This window comes from Carassius carassius, chromosome 11 (genome assembly GCF_963082965.1).
Source record: "Carassius carassius chromosome 11, fCarCar2.1, whole genome shotgun sequence".
Lineage (NCBI taxonomy): Eukaryota > Metazoa > Chordata > Actinopteri > Cypriniformes > Cyprinidae > Carassius > Carassius carassius.
In genome coordinates, this window is record NC_081765.1 from 10,632,021 (window position 1) to 10,652,970 (window position 20,950).

General features: G+C 38.3%; 2 protein-coding genes and 1 long non-coding RNA gene across 3 annotated transcripts in view; 1 reads left to right on the top strand and 2 right to left on the bottom strand.

Annotated features, from left to right (window-relative positions):
- Window positions 1-20,950, bottom strand: part of LOC132152750 (vertebrate ancient opsin-like) — a 405,745-nt gene that overhangs the window by 276,918 nt on the left and 107,877 nt on the right. The gene's annotated exons all lie outside the window — the stretch shown is intronic.
- Window positions 1-20,950, top strand: part of LOC132152748 (beta-galactoside alpha-2,6-sialyltransferase 2) — an 86,370-nt gene that overhangs the window by 2,424 nt on the left and 62,996 nt on the right. The gene's annotated exons all lie outside the window — the stretch shown is intronic.
- On the bottom strand, window positions 1,116-3,092 carry LOC132152753 (uncharacterized). The gene is made up of 2 exons (XR_009436573.1): window positions 2,799-3,092; window positions 1,116-1,826 (listed from the first exon to the last, which is right to left on the bottom strand). It is a non-coding gene; the product is annotated as an uncharacterized LOC132152753 (long non-coding RNA).

Sequence of the window (20,950 nt, forward strand, 5' to 3'; positions counted from 1 at the left end):
AATACGAATTTTTTACTTAAATAATTGTATTCGAATTTGAAATGCATAATTTCAGTTAGGGTGAAGAAAAGCTTTTTTTCTTCTCTTCTGAGGCTCAAGATGCATATTACTGCATGTTTATTCAAAGCATTAGAATACATGACTGTGAAAAAAACATAATATTTAAAATAATGTTTATGAACCAATTATTATTAAGTTGCTTAAAGAACTATAAACAAAACAGCATCGTGTATGCATGCATTGTTAAATAAATAAAAAGGGCAGAAAACCAGTCACACAGGATACATTTTTTCATTTAAAAACATGAGATGCGCGAAATATGCGTTCTGTGTGAACGGCTTGGTTTCAGTTTTGATGTAAACAAGATCTTCTCCACATTGATTTTATTTTTTTTTAAAGTGGCTTCAACTGGATAGGCTAACATAACCTTATAATGCAATGACACATATATTGTCATCGCATCTCGTGCGCGTACACGAGGTGAAAGATGAGAAAGCAGATACTGCGTGTCGAGCTCGTCCGCCTTTGAAAGTTGTGTAGACAGCTGAGCGTGCGGCGAGATGGAATGGAACACGTACCAGGGCTCATAAGGCAGCTTCCTTAATGCACACCTAAAATTCATATGCGCATTCGAATGTGGATTTTTATTTTAAATTCGACGAATATTCGAAAAAATATTTTTTTGATAGCCTAAGAAAATCGCCTATGCGATTTTTTTTGTTGTTGTAATTTAATCGTAAACACAGCCATGTTGAAGCCTGCAGTAAATGTTTTGCATTCCCAGCTAACACAAATACGTAACTGTTACGTAACTGCAACGTAATCTGGTGACCAAACTTTCGTCGTGGCGACGTAATTAGTTACGTCGTGGCAACCGGAAAAGTGAAATTCCCAGATACGTCGCCACAACGTAAATTTGTGACGTTGCCTTTAAGTAACTGCGACGTCGTGGCAACGTCGCGGATCGGTGGTCGTGTGCTGGTAATCAGTTGGTCATTTTTTATAATTATTCTATGGGCAGACATGCAGTACTTGAACCTAATTTATGTCCTCATATGCCCAAACTAATTTAAAGGCTGTTTCAGCAGCTGTGAATGATGAATACATACTCGAAATTAATTCAGTTAATTTATTAACAAGCAAATATGAACAGTAATACACCCAGATTATTAATAAAAACATAGGATATACAGCGAAATATGATTGAAAGCATTCAGCCCATACAGCAGCACATAGATTGAGATATATTAATAATAAATACATTTCCATATATTTAAATATCTATACCCTTCTGTAAGCATCCAGGGTCAAAACATTATGCACCAACATGCAAGTCTTAGTAGGCACTCAGTACATTGCATTTAAATATTAGCATTAACAATGCACACATTCATCAACTAATCACAAGCTCCCACAAATAATACGTCAGCTAATCACACCCTTAACCAAACCACTACAAATAATTCATTGAAAATAATATGCAATAGCTTATGAACAGATGTATTATAGCAAATCAAGTTTAATGAATCTCACACCTATCATACAGCATTATGGCCAGTTCACACTGCCAAAAAAATATATCTAAAAAAAATATATATGTATATATGTTTAAGCAATTAACATTAAATTCTAAAATCTTAAGTAATTCTTACTTTCTCTATTCTTGCAATATTCAAGTGTTCATGTCCCTGAGTAATATCTGCATCCCCCGAAGTCTGAAGAGAACACAATATGGTAGTAGACAGCAATCCTCGTGAGAGAAAGGTCTGGTGTGGAAGGTGGATCTGGAACTGACTTCTCTTGATTATCTGTCTTCACAAACTGCCCTGAAATACAATTCAAACATTAACAATGATTGTTATAAATGTAATGTAAGGCTCTTACATTCATAATGCTCATTTTGGAAATATAGTTAATATCAGTAATATGCAGCATGCACGATACAAGGAAGTGGTCAGTAACAACACTTTGAGGTATGATATCTATATCAGTAAGGCTACCTTTAAGAAAAAATAAAATGAATAAATTAAGTTGTGTTATGCATTCAAATAGTTAGACATGCTAAAATACAGAATTTGTTAACAATAATAATAAAAAATAATATGCTGGGGAAAAAATGAAACATTTCATAGGGCCCTAAACATGTTTTTTTTTTTTTTTTTTTTACTTTTAATAAATTGATGTGAAAATGTATGTACTACGAAAAAGGAGATGAATGAAATGAAATGAAATATTTATTTTATCATTCAAAGTCAAAGTCACCTTTATTTATATATCGCTTTAAACAAAATACATTGCGTCAAAGCAACTGAACAACATTCATTAGGAAAACAGTGTCAGTAAAGCAAAAAAAAAATCATTGAGGATTTCTTAAAAAAAAAAAAAAAAATCTTGTCTCGCTCTCATGAACCCAGTCTCGTGTCTCATCTCGTCTTGTGGGATAAGTGTCTCGTCACACCCCTAGTAGCCAGAGAAAGAGATACATTAGATTTCTTTTGCATGTCTGACAGTGTAACATTAAGCTGAAGTATTTCGAATGAGTTAAACCTGTATCCTGTTTTCTGGGTAACATTGAGAATATCACTATATATTGTTGCAACACCTCAGCCATGACCAGTCTGACGAGGCTCATGCTTATAACAGTAGTTTGGTGGAGTTTAGACTAATGCTAAATCAAAAATGCCTGTCAAAATTAACACTGGAACAAAAACAATCTTTATTGATTGGGCAGCACAAGTACTTCTATTTGAGCGTGTAGAACAAAACTCATCATAATAGTTATTTGAGAATTGTCTTACTAGTCACATGGAGCGAAGTGTCCTGGAGATGTTGTCAGAGAGCAGCTCCGCTCCGACTCTGCTGGGGTGCAGGCTATCAGCGCGAAACAGCCTAGGACGCTCCCAGAAAAGATTCCAGTTATTAACAAATAGCAGTTTCTGTTCTTTACACCATGACAACATCCATTCATTTAAAGCAAAAAGTCTACTGAACCTTTCGTGTCCTCGTCGATACATGGGCAGTGGTCCTGACACGATGATCGTCGCCGCGGGTGTCGTGCTGCAAACTGTCTCGATCAGGCTCCTGAAGTCCCTCTTCAGCGTCTCCGTCTCCGTCTCGCGAAGTGGAGCTCCTGCAGGTGGAGATCCTGAAGACCGGAGGCGTTGGAAGGAGAGAGGTCATCGCCCAGGTCCTTGCTCATGTCTTACGCTGTGGACATCTGGGAAGATCGCGTCCTGGGTGCACCAAGCTTGTGCTGAGAACCACACAGAGTAGAGGTGGTAGTAGGGTTAGCTGTTTACTTACCCTGGACTTATGAGCGTCAACCCCTGAATGTTTCCAGCACAGCTCTCCACTCTCTCAGCTGGGCCTGCTTCTCCACGAGGTCACGGATCTGCTTCTCCACAGCCTCCAGCTCCTTATTAGAAATAAACAAACTAGAGAATAGGGGAAATGCAGAAAAGAAAAATAGCAAAATGGAAAACATACATATAAATCTTAAAATACCAGTATTCACATTTTTTGATGTTACAGATGCATAATGATATGTTGTGTAAAATAAATATTAAGTTATTTAATAAGCTTCCTCGGATCACCTGTGTTTTCTATCTCTGTCAGCAGCTCCCATTAGAAATTTTCTTGGAACTTCCCCTCTGTTTTAGAGGGTTTTTAAGACACTCCTGAAATCACAGTACAATTTTAATCAATATTTGTTTACAATGAAAAATCAAAACGTGTTTGAAACACTGGTTTGAAATGGTGTCAGCCAAATTTAGACCGCGAGTGACGTCACTGATAGACTCTACAGTGCAGACTTTTAGTTTTAATTAATTAGCTTACTTCCATTTATTTTTTGACATATTATCATCAAAAACATTTACAAAGCTATCAAAACCGCTCCTTTACACATAAGATGTGATTAAAAGCCCAAACGTTCATTAATAAGAGCTCAAATCTATTGTTATACTTATGCTTCTAAGCTAGCATAATATTTGCTAGCAGACATATCAGATAATTAAGATGCCATAATCACAGAGGTATAAATGTTAACAAAAGTACTTAAAGTAGACTGTGGATAATATTAACATATGTTACTTAACCAATCTGTCGCAGTTGTTGAACTTTTCTTTGGTATAACTGACGAGAAACAGAGAAACTGTCAGATGAGTCCTCTCCTCTCCAGCAGCTGATGTGTCCGCGGTTGCCATGGTAACTCTCAACGGCTAGTAGGCTAATAAAAACAATAATATTAAAAAAGGGTTTTAGCGTCTTTACGGAGATGAAGACTTGTCTGTCATTATTTCACGTTCACAACTACTTACGAAATAGAAAGTTTCACAACTCCGAAAAATGTATTTCCTTTCTTGTCAATATTGTGCACGTGGGTGCATCAGTTGTGGAAGCGCGCGCGCGCTATATGCCACGTCACTATATATTAAAAGCATGTCCATATTCTGACTTGGTGAAAAGAAACACATTTTATCTTTAAGGAACGTTTAATCTTGTGTCTGAAGTAGGGCTGGGCGATATGGACAAAAAGTCATATCCCGATATATTTAGGCTGAATATCGATATACGATATATATCCCGATATTTTTTCCGCAAAGTGAGAGCAAATGTTCTGTCAAAGCCAAATATGACGTCACAAGTAGTTTTATTGAAACCGGCCATTTCAGTGAACAGTTGCAAAATCAACTGAATAAATAGTAAACAGGTTTCTTCACCTGGTTCATAATTAAATGCTCAGCTGTTCAAATAACAATAAAATTAAAAAAAAAAAATAATAATACTGTATAACAATAGGACAGGAGTACCTTTTTTGAAATCAAAGCTCCATAAGGTGCACATTTAAATAAAAAAAATATCTTAAAAATAGCCTATAAAATAGGCTATTAAAATAGGCCAATCTTTTTCCTAAATAAATATATTTAAATGAGAAAAGTACAATATAAAATTTTTTTAGTTTTACAACTATAATGGCTTATTAAAATCAAAACAGATTTTATTCTCCTTTCTAACAAATCCACAGATGCAAATAACGAACATCACAAAAGAATATGACAAACCCTAGTAACTTAAGGGCAGCATTTACATATAAAGAAAGAACAAAAAGTGATCAGTTTAAGAACATTTTTTTTAAACATCAGCCTGAGGTTACCTTTTCCTTTTTGTTAACTCAATTTCTTATCTGAACAGTCTCAACCAGTTGCACAAGAAACAGATTATCAACTCAATAAACATTTCCCCCCTCTTTTTTTACTTTGATAAACAGTAATGCTGTCTTGAGGTAGACATTAGAAGACAGACAAGCGTATCCTCCTTCGTTTAAAGATTTTGTGCGAGAAACACCAGCCTGTCAACAGCATCCGGCTTCAGAGATGCTCTGTGGCAGGTCACGATATTGCCACTACAGCTGAAAACCCTTTCGGAGGGTGAACTGGTAGCTGGTACCAAGAGATACTTTTTTGCCAGGTGGCTCAGAGATGGAAAGAAAACTTCATGATCCTTCCACCACTTGAGAGGATCAGTGTCACTCTCCACACTTGCGGACTGCAAGTAACTTGACAGTTCATTTTCAATAGCCTCCCTCTTGGTTGGTGCAGTGGTGGTGGCTGTGCGCTTCTTGAAGAAGCTTGCCAGTCTCTTAGCTTTTGGTGCTACTGCTGCTTCTCCATCTGCAGGCTCAGGCACAGTGGGCACACATAGGCAAGGCGGTTGACAGCTGCTCTGATCAGCCAGTAGCGTCTCCACCTCCAAGACAGCTCTGTGCTTTAATGCATCGACTTTTTCACTTGGGATGTAGGTGGCCCTGAACCGAGGATCCACAAATGAAGCCATCTCCAAAAGGTCAGTAGTGGCTGGGTCAGAATATTTGCTGTTGAGGTACTCAACAATGCTGGTCTTGATCGTTTTACAAAGCTCGCTATCACCCTCTTCACATGCCAGGAGACTTTCGTTAAAAAGGTGCAGCACAGGTTTCACATATGATAGAGTGACGTACTCCTCACCTGATAAAGCATCAGTAAAGTCCTGGAGAGGTTTCAGGACCTTTTGGACTGCTTCTAGGACCTCTAAGTCCTGCCAGGTAGGGACAAGATGCCTGGTCTTTTTGTCATTAGACAGGACTTTGGCCAGTGCTCCTTCCTGCTCCAGGACTCTCTCTATCATCTGCTGCCTGGATCCCCAGCGTGTGGCAGACTCGGTTATGAGTTGGTGACTTGGCAGACCCAGCTGAATCTGGACTTCAGCAAGATGTCTCCTTTTCTTCCAGCTGTACGAAAAACAGCTTACAATTCTTTTGCACAAAGAAATGGCCCGGGTGACACGCTTGTCATTCATGCCATGTCCTGTCAGAATCATAAAAAACTATTAAACAAATGTGCTTATGTGAGAAATTTGACTCTGGTTTCACTTTAACACATTCATACAACTAATCCAAAATCAAGCTTTAGAAATATTCTACATTAATATTATTTTCTTGTTTCATAGTTTATTTTTTTAATCAACACCAGTACTAATCATAAATATCAAATATTATATTTTTTTCTGAATTTTAATCATGTAAGTGATTTTAATGTATTATTATTTTTGTATAATTTATAAATGATGACTCTACTGTATGTACATTTACTCGTGTTCCGTTCTTGTTGTTGTTCTTAGTATTTAATATTAATGCTATTTTTTAATGCTACTTCATATTTCTACTCCACTAAAAACTCCACAATGTCTAGGCATATGTGTCAACATTAGTTTCTAGTTACTTTGCAGTTTGCTATTTTCAATCCAGAGAAAAAACTATAGTCTATCATAATAGCTAAATATATATGTTACCTTGATGATAACAACAGGCTAACCAGCATTTTAAAGTCATAATTACCTCACCTTTACCAGCTGTAACATTAAAGTGGTAAATACATCGATGCATCACTAATTCTTATCCAATAACGGAAACCTAATAAAAATGGTTCTGAAATCTACCATTCTGTATTGTAAATGATTTTACATTTAACACTTTAAGTTTTGTGTTTTATTAATCTATTTAACCTATATTTAACAATACATACTGCATTTCAACGGACACCTGGCCAAGACAGCAGCATAAAACACAAAGTTGCAGACAGAAACACAAAGGAAAATAAGGAAAAACTAACATTTTAATGTTTTTGATTAAAGTAAAATATCTGAATACTCCTTACAACACTGCACTCACCAATAGCCAAGTGCAGTCTGTGACCGAAGCACTGCATCCTCAGCCACTCGTTCAGCTCAACCGCTTTGACGATGTTGCTCCCGTTGTCGGTTGTTATAGCAACCAGATACTTTTCTTGGAGTTTCCAGCTTGCAATTGCGTCCTGCAGGGCCTCAGCTATGTGCTCACCGGTGTGGTCCTGGGGGAAATAACTTGTTTGCAGACACGCTGTTTTCATCTCCCAGTCTTGAATGAAGTGAACTGTCATGCTCATGTAAGGCTCACACGTCCTGCTCGACCACATATCGCTGGTCAACGCAAAATGGGTCACGTTAGCGAGCCGGTCAGCAAGGCTCTGTCTGATTTCAGTGTACATTTGTGGCAGTGCTTCTCGTGCAAAGTAGTTGCGACTGGGAAGCTCATATCTCGGGTCCATAGTTTTCAGTAGCTTTTGGAATCCGATTTGTGCCACAGTTGCAACGGGGACCATATCTTTAGCAATGTGGTAGGACACCGCTTTAGTTATATTACACCACTTGACACTTTTCTTTTCATAAGGCACATTGCGGGAAAATGAAGTTTGCAGTGAGCTTTGTTTCGGGGCTGGAGCTTTTTCGGGTTGTCGATGGCTTGCGGCTGGGGCTTCTGCAGCGCGCAGTTTCAAAGACTCTTCGTACTGCAGTTTGTGCCACTGTTTTAGGTGGTGAAAAAGATTTGTAGTGCTTCCACCCCTGGCTGTAACTTGTTTATTGCACTCCCTACAAATAACGTGATGTTGTTGCTCATCTGATACTTTGAATCCGAACCATCTCCAAATTACTGAGCCACTGCTTTTTCTTTTACTAACCAATTCCTCCGTGCGCTCCGCAGACGTAGTTGCTTCCTCCATGTTTGTTGAAGAGTGGCTCTGTGCCTGCACCCCCACCCCCCCCCCCCCCCCCCCCCCCCCTCGAAGAGGAGGGGCGCTGGCGCGGGGAGCAGCGCAAATTTGAACTATATCGATTTATGCGATATGGTCTAATTCCATATCGCGTCTAAAAATATATCGATATATTTTTTATATCGATATATCGCCCAGCCCTAGTCTGAAGTTTAATTACACTTTATAAATAGCACTATACTCAGGGAGCATATAAAGAATGTACAAAAATTATGGTAATTAAAATTACGTGCATACGAAGTTGTAGTTACGTTGCCAGTAAGTCATGAAGTTACCAATATATTACGAATAGAGGACCTATCTGGGACGTTCTTGGTTATCTTATGTTGGAAGGACGTACTGACGACATTGTGAGTTGGTAATGTGATGGTAATACAATTACGTGCATGCGACGTCGTAGTTACGTTGTCAATTGGTAAGTCATGGAATTACCAAAAATTACCAATACGTTACGTAACTGTTACGTCGTGTGTTAGCAGGGTTATGGCAGTCCACTCTGCTTACTGTTTTTCGAAAATGTTGCACTCCTGTTTGTCATTTTGCACGTAACTTCACGCCAATATATCATCAGAAATATTGGTCTTTACCAATATATTGAATCTTTACATTCCTCCTGCCTGTTGTCAGTGGATTTACCTATATTTGGTGTTATTTGCCGTATAAAACTTTAGACATGCAAAATCGATTTTACAATCGATTCAATGAACACTCGTCACTCAAATCAAACAGGATTTTTTTCACAAAAGTGACAACCCAAGAAAGCAAAGTAAACGTTCTCTCATTTGTAGTTTGCATTGATACGTAGCGGTGGATGAAAGTAAAACAGTACCTAATTTTTTTTCTCACCTGAAATTCATGCAATAAACATGTTTTTGACAAAGATTTAAATTTGTTTGTGGTCTATATAGCCTGCATCAAAATGAGGTTTGCAATGATGCGCCCGAAGGCACGGGTTGAAGACCCAGTCAGTGACGTCATGATATGCTAATTTGTTTAAATTCATACCGACGTCATCACCATCACAAAAATTTACTTTTTTTTTTTACATTGAAACTTGAAAAAAAAAATATAGTCCGACCTAACGACCCATTTAAAAAAAAAATTTACTGTTACTGCAAACCAAAATATTTTTAAGGGTGGCCTTGCTACACAGAGCCATTGTTCACTGACAAGCTGCGCAAAATATGATCGTGGTTTATGTAGTTAATGCTGCTCCGTGTAAAAGTGTGCAGGTGATTTGAGATTTACCGCTGATTACAGAACCGGCTTTACTGACAAGATGCGCATTAAATATCGCATGTGATTTATTGTGGAGCCCTAGTGTATTGTAGATAACAATGTTTCATACTTTAAATAATTGTGTAATTAGTAAAACAACTCAAACCGGGCCCCTAAGCATTGGGCTTGCCTTTAGACCATAGACTATTACCAGAGTAAGTTTATAAGAGACATGCCACTTCCTCAATCCTCAATACAACTATATAAGGAAAACCCGTAATGGCAAAGATGGCAGTTGTGTGCACATGTCCCGCCCCTCCCGCTGCAAAGCCAACCATCTGCTTTTAACAGTCAAGCCTGGAAACATTTAAGCCTATCGTCTGGTTCCACTGACGTATGCGCACAGTTGAGGAACCCTTGCCCATGTGTAGTAAAGGTATAACCTGTGGGGAAAAAGGCGTTTTAAACCTTATTTTGGGACAAAGTCATCAAAAACTTTCAACGATTTTTATCATATTTCACTGCTGTTTCTATACATGCTGTTTTATGTCCCGGTGACCAGTGAAAGTGCAGTTCTGACTCTCTGCCCATTCATTTAGATAGGAGCTGGTCTTGTTATTCTGAAAAAGCTGCTCGGAGGCGTTGCCAAGATGGCGGCCGAGTGGCACGACTTGCCTGAAAGGACTTTGCTATTACCTACATTGGTTTTTAAAAAATATATAAAAAATAAATGAAATTGTATTTATTAGACTTGGTCTTTGGCTCAACACATTGACTCGACAAAGTGGCTCTCCTTCTTTTCTATGTTGTTTTTTTTTTACTTGCTTTTTGTTACTCTTTTTATTCCTGTGATGTTGGTGATTAATGTTGGTTTCTTAGTTGCTATTGTACAGCACATTGGTCAACCCAGTGTTGTTTTAATGGTGCTCTATAAATAAATAAAACAAACAAAAGATCAATTTTATGTTTAGAAACATTTTAAGTCCCCCCCCCCCCTTGCCTCACAGTGCTTCGTTCCAAATGCCTGCTTTCCTCCTTTACGTCACCTACACACACAAGTCCGGTGAGAGAGAGAACAGTCAGTAGTCAGCTGTCAAGGCTATTTTATTCACTTAAACATTGGATGGAGTGGTTTTCTCTTTAAGAACAGATGATGCCAATTTTCGATGAGTCCGCTATGTTAGCAATAATAACAATAATAACATCTCTCAGGACCTGAAGTGGGACAATCACATTGGCTCCATTGTGAAAAAAGCCCAACAAAGGTTGTACTTCCTTCGCCAGCTGAGGAAGTTTAACCTGCCACAGGAGCTGCTGAAACAGTTCTACTCAGCCGTCATTGAGTCAGTCCTGTGTACTTCAATTACTGTCTGGTTTGGTTCAGCTACAAAATCAGATATCAGAAGACTACAGAGAACTGTTCGGACTGCTGAAAGGATTATTGGTGCTCCCCTGCCCACCCTCCAAGAACTGTACACATCCAGAGTGAGGAAAAGGACTCAGAAAATCACTCTGGATCCCTCACATCCAAGTCACCCCATCTTTGAACTTTTGCCATCTGGCCGGCGCCTCAGAGCCGCAAATACAAGAACAGCAAGGCACAAGAATAGTTTCTTCCCCCAGGCAATCTACCTCATGAACAGTTAAATGTTTCCCACTTAAACTTATGCTTATGCAAAAATGTGCAATATCCTTATATTTATTTGTTACCCCTCCATCCTAGAACATTCCTGCATCTCACTCAATCCTATTCCATTATCATTTATAGCACAATTGTTTATACACTTATTTATTTGCCAATTTGTAATTCTCCCGTAAATTTTTTTTTTTTTTTTTTTTTTTTTTTTCTGTGTGTTGTTGTGTGTCTGTTTACTGGAAGCTTATGTCACTAAAACAAATTCCTTGTATGCGCAAGCATACTTGGCAATAAAGCTCTTTCTGATTCTGATTCTGATTCTGATTACCTGTTTGTTTTGTTTTTTTAAACAACAAAACCATCCCAAGTGTTACCCAAAACTAGGCCAACCTAACCATGTTTGGAGGGGGTCCCCCAGTAAAAATCGGGTTAAGGGTGCAAAAATACATGTTATTGGGGTTGCTTCAACCCACGGCAACAGTGATAAAGTAGCCCAATTCCACGGGGAAACCAGCAACACTCTGACAGATAGTAATGTCTACAATGGACACGAGCACTGTCATGGCACAACCTCAACACCTTGAAGTTTTCTAATTTGGTATGATCTTTCTAATTTGGCTGTTCCTCTGTATACATATCCTTACAAGTACAATTTAAGCTGTATTATGTGTCCCCTTTAAAAATCTGTCTTGAGAAATTTTGTTTATTCCACCACCCCCCACGCCCAACAAAATTTACACCCCTGAATACTGTAGTTAAAATCACCAGTGATCTGTTAAAAGTAGTTAACTGTGATCCATTTTAAAATACCAGTTTCAAAACTACAAAACCACACTTGCTTTAACATTGCTCCTGAGATATGCTGGCTCTCAGAGGAGAGACCGTATGATCTGGATATCAAAACTGTGGCTGTAGATGCTGTAGGATTGCTGTTGGAGTTAATTTTTCAAATGAAACATGACACATGCAGGCTGTATCGTCTACCATGTCAGATAACCGTTACAGACATGTGGCTTATTGACCGCCAATGCATCTTGCAATTCCTGATCAATGATCATGTGGGTTTTATGTTGTATAGATTGTAAGTGGGGTCAGTGGAACACTGTTGTCTTTTAATAGTTTTCAGGTCGGAGTTCTTTGCTTCCCTACATGTTCAATATACATTTGCCCCCAGTCATGTTACATGTTATATCATCTAGGATTCTACAAAAAGTTTTCTACTGGTCATTCAATAGATATAAAGTTCCCATTTTAACTGATATTTCCAAAATGATCCACATTTTCTTCCAAATTTTGCAGGTCCAACGAAGACCTATGGCTAGCTATAGTTCACAATACATTGGTAATATATTGGTGGTGACCGTTTCTTCAATTAGACTGAAACTATATTACATTACATTGTGTTGTATTATGTTTTGGTGACAATTTCTTTAGTTGGACTGAAAATTATCGTATTATATTATTGTGACGAGTGGGGCGGGGCCGAGAGCCGTGGGAAAAGGAGCGAGTCCGGTGGACTGATTGGAGATGAGCGACACCTGCTCAACCCACCGGTCTCGAGTCCCACGGAGGAGATGGAAGGATATAAAACTGGAGCGACTATAGTGAAGGACGAGAGAGGACCAGGGGGGTATTCCAGAAAGCAGGGTTAACTTACCGTGAACTAAAACCTGAACTCTCGGTTGATTAACCCCAAACCTTGCTTACTCGAGGTATGTGGTTCTAAAAACTCGTCCGGGAGTAAGTTAATTCAACTCAGAGTATGTTCCTGGTTAAGACTCAAGACATTCTCAACAGAGCGACGAATCTACGAGTCACTATAGAAACGGACGCTAAGAAAAAGCGCGCCATGCTGTTTCTTTCTTCTTCTTTTGTTAATTAGTTGTTTACATGCTTAGAGCATATCGCCACCTAATTGATGGCTGTGCAATCATTTTTATTTTTTTCCATTTAATCTTTAATACTTGAGAATGTGAATTATATTGTTTGTTAATTATACATTAAGTCATATCAGATATGTATTTTGATTTAGAATTTAGACATTATAGAAAAATGCCACTCCATGCAGTGAGATATAACATATATAAATATATATAAGTTAAACATTACCTTGTCATAGTGTTTTATAATTTATACATACCTCTTAATACATAATTTACAGATAACTCTTATATATGCCAATAAAAGAAATAATCATATTAGAATAATATATTACCTTATTTATTACTTATAATAGCGCTTCCTCATTAACATACACATATATATATATATATATATAGGCTATATTACATATTCCAATATTATATAATAATGTTGTGCGGTATCTGTCACACCCACTGAAGGCTCGCTGAAGTGAACTAATCCTGGAACATAACCTGCTCTGGAGTAAATGATGTTCAGAGAGTGAGTTGCTATGACAACTAACATAACCTGAAAGTTACCTCCGTTTTTGGAACCGAAAGTTGAGGTTATCCATTTACTTACTCTTAAACATACCCGGGTATGTCACATAACCTGCTTTCTGGAATACCCCCCAGGCCTGGGTTTTAGTTGTGTTTGGTTTTTATTCGTGTGCGTCAGTCGTCCATGAGGGGCTGACGCCTGTTTTGTGTTTATTTTATTATTAAAGCTTTCATTTTGCCTTTGCCTGCCGGTTCCCGCCTCCTCCTTCCCGTAATTAGGACGTTTTAATTCGTTACAATTATATTATATTTGTAGCGGCAGCCTAGGGCTGTCGCGATAACCGCAATATTGTAATACCGCGCTATTGACAAGCAAACCGCAGAGGAAAGATAGCAACCGCAGAGACCGCAACAAATTGACATTTTTTTTCAATTTGTCACTGTGCATTCAATGTTAAATAAATTAATGATACAATATGGTTACGACTGTAATTTTCTTGCGAGCCGTTGTAATGTTAGCTTTATGGTGCTTCGTTTGTTTTGAATAGGCCGGCTGAAACGATGGGAGGCGCTCGGTCTAGTCCCAAAACCTAATGTCACGTCGCCAGTTTGAGAACATTTCGGCTTTCAACCCAATGAAAAGGGCGAACCAGCGAATGTAGCCTAGATGAGCCGATATGCAACATTTGCGGCTAAAAGGTTCCTGTGACGTGGCAATAGGCCTACATCTAATTTGAGGTCATCGGGACATTCTAAAACGCTTAACGTGGTTTAATAATACAGTGATATTAACGGACCAAACTCACTAAACATCATATTAATAAAGTATACGATCTACAAAAAAAATCAGATGATCCCTGAATATGAATTCAACGCGTTTAATAACACGTTAAGCCTTTTCCTCCCATAGAAAACCATCATAAGGCTTAACGTGTTATTAAACGAGTTGAATTCATATTCAGGGCTCATCTGTTTTTTTTGTACACAGTATACTTTATTAGTATAATGTTTAGTGAGTTTGGTTTTTAAAAATCACTGTCTTATTACATTAAGCCACATTAAGCGTTTTCTTATAACGGTTTTCTTTGGGAGGAAAAGGCTTAACGTGTTATTAAACGAGTTGCATTCATATTCAGGGCTCATCTGATTTATTATATATGGTATACTTTATTAGCATGATTTTTAGTGAGTTTGGTCTGTTAATATCACTGTCTTAGTACATTAAGCCATGTTAAGCGTTTTTCATGGTAAGCGTTTTAGAGTGTCCCCTGTCATCCAGCGCAGCTGTCCCCTCAAGCATCAGGGCGCGGAGCAACATAAAAAAAAACAGCTGAGACCGGTACCGGCCGACAGTTAGGAGTTGCTGAAGCCTTTGCGAAATCTGTAAAATACAGCCGTGAAAGTAACAGGCATACCTGCTGAAGTCACAGACAACCTCCGCGTCAGTGCCCATACCCAAGAGAGCATCAGCAAATAACGAGCTCACACGCTATCTGCATGAGGAGTGACTCCATGCGAATCCAGTGTCCTGGTGGGCCAGTGGTGGCGCGATAATCAGTCTAGATTTCCGCTGCCCTCCAAAGTCGCGCGCTAATACATGTGTAATACATGTTAGAACTCTTTGATTTATTTATTTATTTATTTTTTTGGAAAACGCATGTTCTTGTTGCTGTTTGGCATTTAACAATAAACAAAAATGTTTTAAAATGTGTCTCTCTGTCAGTTAAAAAAGCAACAATATATGCTACATAACTCAACGATAGAGCTTTGTATGCAGCAAAATCAGGAAAGATTATGTAAAAAAACAACAACAAAAAACCCGTCGGTAATACCACATATCGCGCTATTGAGCCACTCATAATAACCGCAGGGGAAATTTGTTAACCGCAACAGCCCTACGGCAGCCAGTAACCGCTAAGAGACTGAGTAGAGGGAGTAAATGATGACGCGTTTCCACTGCAAATCCTGGTGATTTATTGTAACATTGAATAACAGTAAAGTAAACAAAACAATGAAATGAAATGAAATGAAAACGCGTCATCATTTACTCCCTCTACTCAGTCTCTTAACGGTTACTGGCTGCCGCTACAATTTAGTTAACAGAAAGTGAGCGTCCCAGCTACTCACCCCCTTCCTACCTCCTAACCACACGCAAACTAACAGATAATATGCACCTGTGTCAAGTGACATCACAAATTGGAAGTGAATTTCAAAATAAAAGACATCAATCCAAACCTGGCACCTACAATATTGAATTATGTATTGGTGTGGTGAATGAAAACTAAGCTTTGAATCAAACCCCCTCTCCCCCATCCTAAACATCTCTTACTCATCCTTTTCCCCCTCTTTAACCTTTCCTGTTTTCATATGGCCATAGGGGTATAGTTTTGCATGTTGAAAGTGACATTGTCACATGGCAGACTTGCATTAAAAAAAAAATGTTTTAGCAGTGGAGCAGCCTATGTAGGTGATTTTCACAATCGAAAAAAAGAGAACTGTGGAGCTGCAAGGTAATCAGAAGAGGCAGCAGGGTGAGGAACCTCAGCACAGCTAATTTGCAGATTTACTCAGTCTTAACTCATTACATCCCAATGTACACAAAGAATATCAGGCAACTGTAATTACCACACAACAACTGCTGTAACCTTAACCCATCAGACAATAAAATCACTTAACTAGTACAAGGTCATTTCAGAAGGACAGCGCAAACAGACAGCTTAATGGATGTTATTACACACTAGCCAAAAACTCAGTTCTTCAGTGTTAAGGGCCAAAGATTTATTTTTTGTCCTGCCATTTAGTGAAACAGCCAGGGGCGCGTTAACCATTAGGCTAGGCGGGGCTGAAGCCCCAGGGCCCGAGCAAGGAGGGGGCCTGTGATTGGCTTGAAGGACATCGGTAGTGCCGATTGCCGAAGCCCCACCACGCCCCTCAATTTCAGCGCTATTATTTAGTGGAGTTTGTCCATAAATTCCATGCTTTACCATTAGAGATTAAAATGTCACATTTGAATTTGGTTTACCAATCAAATGCATTCATTATATATTTCACTTTTGAACAAACTGCACATAGCCTATCTTATCAGGTGATCGCTACGCCTAATGTCTCTTCACTTCATTCTGGTGTAATCTAGAAATGGTCATGCAAAGAGCAATAAGTAAAAAATAAATTCTTATTTGAGCTCACTTGTTCGTACAGCGCCTGACTAAACGAAGAGTTATTTTTCGCGCCTTGTGCTTAGACGTTTGAATACACATAGTTATGTCAAAATGCCTGTCTCCTCGTCAACACAGTCATTTTTGTCCTAAATGAACTTTAATAGCATGTGCATGTGCACTAATTGGCTATTATAAGATCCTGGCATTATATGATGAGATTTTAAAGCGATATAGTTCACCCAAAAATTTTGGGGGCACATGGGGGCACAGAAACGGTTTGTTTATCAGTATTGTTCCAAATATATACATCTGCATTCAACCGCAGAAGGAAACTCATTCAGGTTTAGAACAACATAACTTACATTTTTGGGTGAACTATTCCTCCAAAGCAGCCTAATATAACTGCTGTTGCCATTTGTATCAGTAATGTAAATAAAACATTAGAAAGAAAATCACTCACTGGCCTTGACCGAATTGCTTTTGTAATATAATGTATATTGAATTTATGCAGTGAAGACTATTCAGTCTGTTTGAAGTCTATTTAATTTATACAATTATAATATTTCTTATTCAGCACTTTAAGTGTTTGTAGCTCAGTTTCTTTGTTCTATTGTAATTCATGACTGTTTACTTGTCTTCAGTCAGTTTTGTTTTTGGGCTAGTATTTTTATATATTTTTATTTTATTTTGTGATATTGGAATTGGCAACAAGAATTGTGAAATTTGAATGCTTCAAAAATTTTGATTGGATAAGCTATATATATATATATATATGAAAAAAAAAAAAGTTGTAGCCCCAGGGCTTGGAACATAAATGAAATTGATACACAAATGGAACACAAATTATATTTTTTCATCATCCCACACAACCAAAACATTAATGGAGCAGAAAGTACAAGACATTGTAAAGGAAATCCATATGAATCTGGTTATTTATTGGTTTCATGGACTTTAAATGGAGAAAATGAAATCTAGGTTCATTAAGAATATCTTCATTTGTGTTTCAAAGAGGAATGGAAATCGTATATCTTTGGAATGACACAAGGAATAGAAACTGATGTTTGGAAGAAGGCTGTTAAAATGAAAATGTCTGAGATTTGCTTTTGTGAGCTTCATGGCATTTTATCTTAAAAGAACATTTAAAGTACCGCAAATGGTCATACAGGTGTCTTTATATTTTGCCAAAAAATTCCTCAAACGCAACTATATTCTGCTTTGTTTTTTGCTTTAGTTTTTTGTCTCTGAAATATTCAGTGCTTATTAATTTTGCATGAAGAAGCAAAAGTCAAAACATTTTTCCCCAGTTGTGTGCAGAAGAGAACACTGCGATTTAATTACAAACCTTCACTTTGTTGCAAAATAAGCTACAGGCATCTAGCCGGGGTAAAAAGATGCATATGAACCAATTCAAAATTATAATACATATTTTAATATTTAATATAATGTCTTTTGGTCATTTGTAGGCTTTGTAGGACATGCCTTTTAAAATGGGATTCTGATACCCCTTGTTGTGTATATCCCTTTAGGTGTCCGCTTCAGCTACCTCTGTATGGTACTGTACTGATTTCACTCCCTGTATTATATAACGTGGCAGCCACATTTATCAACATACTGATAAATGGAGTGTCAATGTTTGTCTGGCCTGTTGAGTTTGAGTCTGGCTGCTCAGTTGATGAAAATTGAGTTTTATGCTCGGCAGTGCTGCCATTGTAGTCTTTGTTTATTTAGACTTGTGTTTTAGTTCTCTTTGTTGTCTTGGTCAGGACCAAAAGAGAAATTGTTAAATTTGATCCTGGCTCGCTTGGCATTAACACTAAAGCTGCATGATTAATTGTTAAAACATCACAATCTCGATTCATCCCCAACACAATCTTAATTCTGCATTTCTACGATTTGGCAATTAACATTTCGGCAAGAGGAGCGTAACTCTGATCTCTAGATAGCAGGTTCAATGCCGCCTTGATGTCACATCAGATATTGTGAAAGAAATGTGCTAGTTGCATAGCAAGCACAGTGCACCTGACAGTCGAGAAACGTGAAATTTGAACAGAAGCGAGGCAGAACAGAAGAATGAGTGAGCAGATCAAAGTGCAAGTCTGATGATAGCCCAAATGTGGATTTTTTTTTCTTTTTTTCTGAAGTGTGGACTTTTTTGTTTTCAAACCAGATAATGCGGTTTAGCAAACCACACATTGCAAGCTGTGTTTATTGGTCATTTCTGCACCAAACGTTAACACCACCAAACTGTTGCAACAGCATTCCCATCAAACTCCCAAAAGCAGAAAGAAAGAACTGATGCAATTGCATTTCACCTGGCCAAAAATGTGGCTCCAGTGATCACTGTGGAAAACTTATAATTTCAAATATGGATCCAAATCTTGATAAGTGCTATTGCATGACATGCCCTCTCGTAATTATTTTTCATATGCATTACTTGCTATGCACAATACATGTCATGGAACAATCTCGAGGTTCCGCTTCAATGTACAGAATTTCACAGCAACTTAAAAGTTATGGTCCAGCAGAGCAATGGAACCGTACGTGAGCATCCATGTCATTAATGGTGATTTTGAGTTGAAAAATCGGTATCTACAGAAGGGTTTTATTTTTATTTTTTTTTCTCCCGTCTCTGAGGTCCACACTGTTGAACCATTAGCACAGGGATTAAAGGATGCTCTTATAAATTTGGAACTGGAAAATCATCTGTGCATAATGATGATAATGGAGCCAACATTTTAAAGGCCACATCCATAATTTACATAAATGATTGGACACAGACTTCTTCTCACAATAGGTGAGTTTTTAACAAAATAAATATGGTCTTGTGTGTTCACTTTAAAAACTGCTGGGTAAAATATGGGGTTGTTTTGACCCAGTGGTTGGGTTAAACATTTTACCCAACCACTGGGTCAAAACAACCCAATTGCTGAGTTTGTCCATATTTTACCCAGCAATGGGTTGTATATAACCCAGCATTGAGTGTTGTTGTTTTGAATATGTTGTTGAAACATTACAGCATTACTGCTTTAACAGTCAGAGAACAATGGACTTTAAGCACATGATTCTGAACTTTTGATACCTTTGTAGTTTGCTTGCGGCTGGTGAGGCATTATGTTTGTATGAGCATGTCTGAACAATTTTAGGAGCTGAGCCATCTAAAATCCCAGAAAGGAAATGACAAGTTCCTGCTGTTCACTCGAGAAGGACTTCTAAGAACTGAAAAATAATCAGTCTATGTTAACAATGTTTTCTTTCTCTTGGGGTTGTGTGCTATAGTTTATTAGAGTGGGATTGTTTCATTGAAAACCTTATTCAAGTCCCACACTTGGAATTATGATAAAGGAGTCTCTGTTTGAACTCAACGTTGTGCTGTTTGTGTGGCAGTGAGTCATAGTCTCTCTGGTCTTAATGCAGGACACAGGAGTGGAAATCATTTCCGAGCTTTATGACATCTCCATCTGTTCTTTGAGATTATCTCTATTATATGCCTGTATTAAATCATAACACAGTTTAGTCAAATTTCTTGATTCTCTAAAGCCAAGCATATTCATCATGTCATGTCATCATTTGTTTAGCCAAACTTTTTTTTTTCTTTCAAAAAAATTAAATTAAAGTTTAGTCAAACCGAGAAGCCCCAGCCCCCATCATGTGCACCTTCTACAGAGGCACCAAAGAAAGCATCCTGACTAGCTGCATCACTGTGTGGTATGGCGCCTGCAACGCATCCTGCCGGAAGACTCTACAACTCATAGTGAGAGCATCTGAGATGATGGTTGGAGTCTCCAGGCCAGGACCAGCAGACTGAAGGACGGCTTCATTCATCCCTCCCGAACTTGCCCACCCCACCCCTTTTGCCCCCATGCACCATTGAACTCTGAACCTCAGTCCCCCCGACCAGCTCCCACTAACACACTGGGACCTGTGTGTACTATACATTCAGCAGTTTTTCATGCAACACTCCCAAAATAATAGAAGCTTCAATTAAATTACAGTTCCTTTTAAGATGTGTATATTGAGAATGAGAGTGAAAGGCCTGATTTAGGCCCAATCCCAATTCTATTTTATACCCCTTCCCCTTCCCCTACCCCTCCGCCTACCCCTTCCCCTTGTCCCTTGAAACAGAGTGTCAAGGGGTAGGGGAGAAAATATTCCCCTAAGGATTGGGACATCACTACTATGCCGTCACACGTCATAATGCGACGTCTAGGTCTTACAATACACACACATACTGGTGTGCATTGGAGCCTTTAATTATCATTCTGTATTAATGAGCTGCTTACTGACACACACACACACATATCGGAAATCGTGCAGCTTACACATCCAGGAGAAAATAAACGTGTACGACTTTTATTAAATACATTTTAAATACTGAATCGCTACATTATATTTTCCAGCGACGAGAGGATA